This window comes from Gavialis gangeticus, unplaced genomic scaffold (genome assembly GCF_001723915.1).
Source record: "Gavialis gangeticus isolate Ggan-Ray unplaced genomic scaffold, GavGan_comp1, whole genome shotgun sequence".
Classification (NCBI taxonomy): Eukaryota; Metazoa; Chordata; order Crocodylia; family Gavialidae; genus Gavialis; species Gavialis gangeticus.
This window is the reverse complement of record NW_017729033.1, coordinates 62,450,956-62,459,941: the sequence shown is the minus strand read 5'-3', so window position 1 is coordinate 62,459,941 and position 8,986 is coordinate 62,450,956. Positions and strand designations below refer to the sequence as shown.

At 46.4% G+C, this 8,986-nt stretch overlaps 1 protein-coding gene and 1 long non-coding RNA gene across 8 annotated transcripts in view; both read right to left on the bottom strand.

The window, feature by feature from the left end:
* Nucleotides 1-8,986, bottom strand: part of LIMCH1 (LIM and calponin homology domains 1) — a 344,316-nt gene that overhangs the window by 278,123 nt on the left and 57,207 nt on the right. The window lies entirely within an intron of this gene.
* LOC109303782 overlaps nucleotides 1,071-8,986 on the bottom strand; it is a 9,165-nt gene continuing 1,249 nt past the window's right edge. Inside the window, exons 2-3 of the long non-coding RNA XR_002099221.1 lie at nucleotides 3,605-3,612; nucleotides 1,071-1,082 (exon numbers count right to left, since the gene is read on the bottom strand). This is a non-coding gene — a long non-coding RNA (uncharacterized LOC109303782). The remainder of the gene's footprint in view (nucleotides 1,083-3,604; nucleotides 3,613-8,986) is intronic.

Below are 8,986 nucleotides of genomic sequence, written 5' to 3'. Positions count from 1 at the left end.
GGGGGGGGGGGGGGGTGAGGCCAGGTGGGCCCCGCTGTTGTTGGAGCCTGCCAGGCTTCCCCTGGGTCCTACTGCCCTTGGTTCCTGGGATAGAATGGTCTTGCGGGCCGGATCTGGCCTGTGGGCCATATTTTGCCCACCCCTGTACTAATGCATGACAAAGTGCAGTTAGCTCTGCTAATTACTTCCTCACACTGACAACTCATATTCGTCTTGGAGTTGACAACGACTGAGATCTCTTTCTGCCACTGTGCTGCTGAGAGGGTCATCCCCCAGTCTATAGGCGTGTTGGTGATTCTTTCTCCCTAGGTGCAGCACCTCGCACTTGTTGAACTGTATCCTATTGTTTTCTGCCCACTTTTCTAACCTGTCCACGTACACCTGGATTCCGTTGCTTCCCATCAGTGTGTTTACTTTGCCCCATAGTTTTGTGTCATCTGCAAATTTGGACAGAGTGCTTTCCACGCCCTCATCCAGGTCGCTGAAGAAGATACTGAACAGTACCAACCCAAGGACAGAGCCTTGGGGACCCCACTGCCCACATCTTTACAGGTCAATACCAACCTGTCCACCACCACTGTCTGGGTACAACCCTTAAGCCAATTTACCACCCACATGACTGTGTAATCATCTATGGCACAGCCGTTCATTTTGTTTATGAGAATAGGATGGGATACCATGTCGAATGCATTCCTGAAGTCCAAGTAGATGACATCTACCTTGACTCCTGTGTCTAAGCATTTAGTGACCTGGTCATAGAAAGAACCAAGATTAGCCAGGCAGGATCAACCTGCTATGAACCCATGCTGGTTGCCCTTCAGCATTATATTACCTGCTGGACTCCTACAAATGTGATTCTTGATAATTTTTTAAGGGTTTTCCCAAGGATAGAGGCAAGACTAACTGGTCTATAGTAACCTGAATCCTCCACCTTCCCTTCTTGAAAATAGGGATCATATTGGCCCATTTCCAGTCCTCTGCCACCTCACTTGAACACCACAAGTGCTCACATAGCTGTGCCAGTGGCTCTGCTATGACACTGGCTAATTCTTTCAGCACCCTTGGATGGAGCTCATCTGGTCCTGCTGATTTAAACACATCCAGCCCCTCTTTATTAGGTTGGCGCTGACAGTTGGTAGGCTGGTATGCCTCCTGCTACTGTCAGTGATGCTTTTCAGAGATTTGTCTATATCCGTGTTCAAGAATATAGAAGCAAAAAACTCACTGAGGATCTCTACTTTGTCCCTCTTATGCATCACCAACTGCCCTAGTCTCTCCTGTAGGGGTCCTATGCTGCTCTGCACCTTCCTTTTGCTCCCCATCTACCTGAAGAGCTTTTTGTTGTCCTTAATTTTTGTCCCCAGCCTAAGTTCTAATGTTGCTTTAGTCTTCCTAACTGATTCCGTGTAAGTGCAAGCCAAGAAGGTATACTCCTCCTTGGTAGCTACCCCCTGCTTCCACAGCCTGTATGCCCCTTTTTTGCCCTTAGGCTTTCCTGGATTTCCCTGTTTAGCCAAGAGGGCTTCTTAGCCCCTTTTCTACAGTGGAATTGCCTCTTTCTGCGCCCGAAGGATCGCTTCCTTGAAGGAATGACCACTCTTCCTGGACCCCCATTTTGTTAATGCTCTTGAACTTTAATGCCCCCCTAACTAATCTCCTAAGCACACTGAAGTTAGCCTTTCTGAAGTCTAGCACTTCTGCCCTGCTGGTTACTTTTCCCACCCTTTGCCAGACAGTGAATTCAATCAGTTGATGATCACTATCCCCTACGTTACCTTGTACCTGCAGATCCCCCACCATGTCATCCCCTGTAGCCAGCACCAAGTCCAGCAAGACGTTCCCCTTAGTGGGATCATACACCTCCTGCGTTAGGTGGAGGTCCTGTAAGCAGGTTAAGCACCTATGTGAGTAGTTAGTTCTGGCTGACTGATCCTTCCAGCAGTCAATGGGCAGTGCTACCCTTGCGGCCTTCAACAGGTCTCCAAAACTCATTAAGTGGACCTCCAGCTGAAATAACTGCCCACCCCTGCTTTAAATCGTATGTTCCTAAAACTTCATTCTGCAGTTGGCAACCTTCCTTCTCCAACATCATCCTGGTGCTGACAGTGGCCAGAAATCTTAGCTAGCCCCTTATTTGCTGCCCCTTCATCCACACCCACTGTAAAGTTCTTCCTTAATTTGTGAAATTGATTCTGAAGACAAATGAGCTGCTAGGAGGAATAAAAATCACTTCTTTAAAAGACACGGGGAGAAAACGAAACACTAATGAATAAGTAAAGAGAAAATGGTAAGAATAGTACCTTTAGCTAAATATAGAATGGATGGTTGAAATCCCTTAGAGCCGGAATGTCAAACATACAGTCCACAGGCTGGATCTGGTCTGTAGAGCTATATGATTCAGCCCATGGGTCACTGGACCAACCTCATGCACTGGCCTCCATACCATGCAGGCTGGAGCCAGCACCAAGAGGCTTGCATGCAGCATTAAGGGTCAGTCTGCCCATATGGTGCCCCACTAGACTGGCCCTGCACACTGGTTCCAAAGACGGTTTGGATCAGGCCATGCTGGAACTAGCGCGAAGGGCCAGTCTGGCAGGGCATTACCTGCAGCCCACACTTAGGCCCCCTGTGTCATGTGTGGCACTGGATCAAAGTTGCACACCATGGGCAGTGCACACCCCATGGGCAGTGTGCCATGCATATGGGCTGGACCCAGGCCTCTGGGTGCTACACAGGACAGTCCCAGTCAAGCCTAGCCCAGAGGCCCTCATTCATAGGGTGACCCATTTTAGCCAGGACAGTCCCAGACTTCAGAGACCAGTTGTGGTCAGTTGCTGGGAATTATAATGGGCATCCTGGAAATGCAGGAGCACAGGGCACAATCTGGCTGTGAGTTAGAGCAGCAGGAAGCACCTTGCAGGCAGGAAGGCAGGCACCACTGCCTGCCCAGCATGCAGCCCCACCGCCACTGACTTGTGAGAGCATGGCAGGGGCAAAGGAGGGCTGGATGAATTTAATATCCCTGCCTTAGAGAAACTTGTTAATACTAGTCTTGCAAAACATCCATGAGTTGCCTACTATAGCACATCAGGGTCCCAGGGGCAAGCGTGATGCGCTCTGGTGGCTCCACGACCAGGCCTCACTCTGCCCCTACAGTGCCTTCCTTTCCATCTCACCCACCACAACCTGATGTAATAAGATTAAAAGGGAGACTGCTCAGAGGCCTTCCCATGGGTCCCAGTCTAGCTGAACCCCCACTAGGGATCCCAAGCACCCTACTGGTCTCTCCTGCACTGCTCTCAGGTCCCTCTCTAGGCCTCTCTACTCCCAGGCCCCTCACTGGGCCTTTCTATGACCATGCCGCTGCAAGGTACCTAAAGCCTTAGGGGCCAATTGCATGGCTCCATTCCTCTCCTAACCACGCCCCAAGCCTCACGGGTATTACTGTGATGTTGTTTGCCTACTGGGGCTTCCACCCCTTTCCTCTTAGCTAGGCCTTCTAGCCCAGGCCCACTATGTCAGACCTGGCTTTGAGGCACCAGCTCTGGTCTAGCCCTTTTGGGCACTGGACCCCTGGCCCATATGCAATTCTGTGGCCTCACACTCTGCCTGCTCTGGGCTCAAGCCTTACTTGGGCCTTGAGCCTGCCCCAGGACAGAGTTCAAGCCAATCACATGCCCCATGGGCACTAATAGGACCTCCATATACCACACCTTACAGTCCCTACCCAAACTGCCAGTAAAACTTCAACACAAACACTAAGCCCCTGGGCTATAAACAAAGAGGAGCAGCCCTCTGCCCCTATAAGATGGAAAACCTTCCCTCACCCCTTGTGCAGCATACCTCCCAGCCCCGGGCTTCTTGTGAGCTCCCCGAGAGTCACAGTTCCCACAGGCATCATGGTAGTTGGTCTCCAGTACCTCTCCTGGGCAGGAGCTCCTACCCCTGCAGCTTGCAGGGCTAGGCTAGATTGCCAGCTCAGGCCCTGGGCTTATATGCCTCCCAGGGCCCTGCCCCCTTCTGGCCAACAGACTACCCTGGGCTGCCTGCAGGTGCCTGCTAATTGCCTCATTACCCCATTGCTATGGTGACCTGCAGTTGCTGTGTCCTACCTGGCCTGCAGTGCCCCCTTGCTGGGCTGCTTCTTTCTTAAAGGAACAGAGAGCTCCAGGCCCTCTACCAAGAACTAAATCTTCTGTGCGAGACAATTCAACCCCTTTCTCCTGCATTGTTTTTAAAAATAATATATGTATGGAATAGACCACACTCTTATTCCCTCAATTCATTTTACTAGAATGAACAAACCAAGCTCTTTCAAACCTCAAATATAGCCTCGCTTAGCTAACATAGGCTCTCTATTCCTGGAACATCCTAAATTGCCTCTTCATCCCTTTGTTCTACTGTGGATTCCTTGTTTTTAACCCATACCCACACAGATATGTGTTGTCATACACTTCAAACAGACTCTGCAGGTTTCAACGTCTTTGCTGGTTGCACCTAAGCAAAGATGTATTATAACACTGATAGCCACAAAACGCTCCTTCTCCCTGAGGTTACTGCCCATGTTGCTAAGTAATGCATCAGACGCTGCAGAGACTAGAAAAATAAGTCACATCCAAATTAAACTGTGCAACTACTTACTTTCCTCCTCTGCAAATCAGAGGTAATATATACCTATCAACATCCCAGGGCATTCAGTTGATTAAAGAGTTAAAGGAGGATAACTCATAAAGCAATTAGCAATTCCAGATCCAATGCAGGGGCTGGACAGTGTAGCAAATTAAGCACATAGCCATATACTGAATAAAGAAGATCAATAAGGAACAGCTGCATCCCCTTGAGCATAATGTATCTTGTACATTGAATGAGGTACAAATCCTATGGGGAAAAAATGGTACATGATCCTATAATTAAAGATAATAGTGCACAGAGCCTTGGGTAGAAAAGAAAACCTGACTTCTGGCATTTAACAACCTTGGACTACATTTGCATATAATTTACATATGGATTTTGATGAACCTAAATTAAAATACCACCACCTCTGAAAAAATGCAACAGTTCTTAAAATGTATGGGGAACAATGCACAACAGTTTAGGACTGGAAGAGAAAACTGCTGTATCAAACTGACCCTGCAGTGGAATTTGTATACTGCAGGGATCTCTCATCCTATTTCATTTTTGCTTCCATCCTAGCAACTTCCTCTCACTCCTTCAGCAGATTAATATGTTCAGCTTGCAATTAACAAAAACTAAGAACTTTCTGCCCTACTAAAAATCAAGAGAGGAATGCCTATCCCAGGGATCAGCAACATTTATGGGCAAAGTGGCAAAATCACCCACAATCTCAACTTGTAAGATGTTGGTGTGCCAGGCTGGACAACAGGAGAGCAGCAAGGGGCCCAATTCTTGTTGTGGCAGCACATCCCTGGCCCCTTCCCCACCATCTGCCCCAAAGTGCACATGCCAAACAAAATGCCTTTGCATGCCCTGCTCTGGCACCCATACCAGGGGTTGCCTACTCATTGTCCCTAGAGAAATCCACTGAAAATGTATATCCGTGACATGTTTCTAATTACTATTAAATTCCTCAGTGTGTGCTATGCATACACTTCTGAAGAATTTCCATGCCATATCATTTAAACCAGGATTGTCCAACTGCTGAATGGCTCTGACAGAGGCCATGGACCCCACCTAGACAACCCTGCCACACAGGCCCCCAGATCCGGTGTGTGGGCTGGGGACAGGAAGTGGGAGCCTGAGGAGAGATCAGGACCCAGAGATCTGAGCTGCAACAGTAGCAGGAGCAATGTGGGTAGAGGAACCTGCATGGTAGTTCATGGAGCACTAGTTGAACAGCCCTGATTTAAACAAATTCTGAAAACCCTCCTAGCTATATTCTCCAACACAAACATTTGCAGCAGTACACAAGTCACTGATCTTCTGTTACTTTTATTTTCACAAGAGTCAAAATATTGAAAAAAAGATATAACAATTTGTTGTACATTACTGGATGTGCTAGTTAGACGATTCTAGAACAGTTCCTTGCAAGGCTTTAAGAAAGGATATTAACCATGTACATGAGAAATGGAAAACAGAATATAGAACAGCAGGTAAGAAAAATCAGAACCATGCCTTGAGCAGGGGAAGAAGAAAGGAAAAAAAAATAGCCTCAGAACATGCAAAACCGATACAAAATACAATGAATTTCCATTATTATTAATCTAGCAAGCATAAACTTGCTTATGCAATAGTGAATATATGAGATTATTCTTGCATATAATCAAATCTACTTATAGTGAACTGCCTTAAACTTGAAGCTATTTGGACTTTATCACAGGGAGAAAAAGAAAAAAAGCCATAGAGGACATATGATTATAAGCACATGAACAATTCTGTAGGAAGTTGATTATTCAGACATGAAATTTAAGGCCAATGTAGGCTAGAATACAAGGTGACTTCTTGTGAAGGTCCTTTTGGAAGCCTGGGAACAAGAATTCCATGATCTCATTTCTAAAATGGCCAGTAATTTGGGGATTCTTGGCCAACTGCTCAGATGTATTAAAAGAAGTGAAAAACCATAGGCATTACAACAAAGTATTGGACTGAACAGGTTGGTTTTCTTTCTTTAAGAAAAACAAATGCAGTGGCAAGATAGGCAGGGTTCATGAAGCAAGTACAAGGTTTCTGCATATCTGTAATCCAGGTATCCAGTGGCTTCCACAACTCACCTATCAAGGTACCAATATTAAATCTAGATGCTGAAAGTCTAAAGTAGTGTAAGCATGGAATATGGCTTCTAAGCTATGGCAGTTTTGCCTCAAGAAATATGCATGGTACACCTCTTCTACTGCCAGGTTTTCCGACACCTGAGCTGCAGCACTGACCAACCTGAGCAGGCTTCAAAAACAGCAGTAGCCATGTATGGAGAAGCTTTCTTCAAAACAAAATACAGCCCTCCTTAAAAGGAAAGCATTCCCTTCACAGCCATGTTGTCCCCCGTTCCACTGACTACGCAACCAACAATGGCAGGCGTTTGACAGTTCCAGCCGGCTGTCTCTCTCAGTCTGTTCCAAAGGCTGTTTGCAGACAGAAGCCAGAGAATCTGTGTTCTGGTGTCTGAGCTCTTTCTTATCTTTTCTTATGCCTCACAAAACCACTGGTGTTTCTAATAAACCCAAAATATGCCACGTGACTATGCAAGTTAAGTCATTGATAAGAACAACCAAGTCTTGTGCCTCACAGCAGAAAGCTGATAACCCAGGAGGTGAGAAAACAATTCTTCTCAACTTTCCATGCAGCACCACACAATCCATTGGGCACATTATGAATCTCTGTATGCCCCAGCCATCATGACAGACAGGACATAATTGTGTCTACTCCTGGAAACTTGTACCATCCCTCAGCAATGTACCTGTTTATCAGTAGAAGGATAAGCAGGGCACTAAGGGCACAGGGACATGTGAACAGTTGCATGATGTTGAAAAAAGAAAACAAATCTGCTCAAGCAGTGAGGCTGGATGACTGCCAGCAACAATGGACAAAATGAGGAACAAGTGACAGATTAGGAGGAAGCCTGGCATGCACATGTGGCTTGGGATGGTGGTTACAAACCAAACTGCAAGCTTGAACCCTTGCTGACAGAGTTACGGAACTGGATATTGTAGGCAAACACCAGAGGGAATGAGATCAATATGCAACAAAGGGAGGTAGGAAAAGAGATTTGAAAGGTTGTCAGATTAGTAGAAAGAAGTTGGGATTCAGGCTAAACAGTGCAAGGGAAGCGAAAAAATAGTTCTCAGTAGTTCTAAGAGTGATAGATTTTCTTAATACAATGTCAAGGCCTTATCTGTTCATATAGATAACAACTCCAGGCTGAGTTCTCTAATACTTTGCAGCGTCTTTGTACCATGTAAGCATAGAGAGACTGGAGATAACTGGTAAGAATTCTTCTTGCAGAGAGGAGCTCTCCATCAGCAGAAGGCTGGCAGAGATGGATCTGCTGCCTCCTATAACAACTGCCCACAGTCTAAAGGGAGGGAGAAGCAGATGGGTGGGGCATGGCACAACACAGCTCAGCTCACTGTGCAGATGTTATAACACTGGCAAACATGTAAGCCACAGAGAATTTATCTAACTGCTTTGGGGCCAAGCAGTCAAGGACCAGGGTGCCATAGCCTTCAGCCTCTGCTGCCACTCTCCAAGTTAATGGAGGATCAGGACTTTTATGCTTAATAGCAGGAATAAAGTAGCTGCCACAGATTACTAACAGAGGATTTTAGCCCTTTTTAATCTCGTGTAATGGAGATATTAAACACACACAAAAACATGCAATAATACTAGAGTTCTCTAAATTCCAGCTGTTAAAGATAAAGCCTCTAGCATCAGAAAGAAATCTGTGCCACTCTGCCAAAGTCAAACAGTAAGGATGAAGGAACAGTGCAGAAAGCATGGAGTCAACTGAACATTAGTTTTCATGTATGCTGTCAGCCCTTGAAGCAAGTGTCACCAACACATTTTGAGACATGACGACTTAGAGCCATGGAGACGGACTTCCCATTCTCATCATCTATACATTTGTCCTACCGACAAATTAAAGACAGTTGTTTCCTTAGCTAAAAGTTTGCCTGTCCCCAGTTCTCAGATGCCTTAAGGTAGTGTCCATTCAAGACAGTCACATGATACAGCCCAAGTTTCTCAGGAACCACACCCACTTGGCAGCCACACTGGAGAGACTTGGCATTATGTGAAATGCAAGAGCATGTTTCACAAGTCTGTGTTCAAAATCCCTGGCATACTAACAGGATACAAGTCTGCCTGGGAGATCTTAGGAACCTGAGGTGGAAGGACAGGTCTTGGAAGCGTAGGAAAAGGAGAGCACCTGACAACCATTAGCCTGGAGGTTATATAAAAACAAGAGCGCGCGCGCACACACACACACACACACACACACACACACACACACCCCCACACAACCACACAACAACAA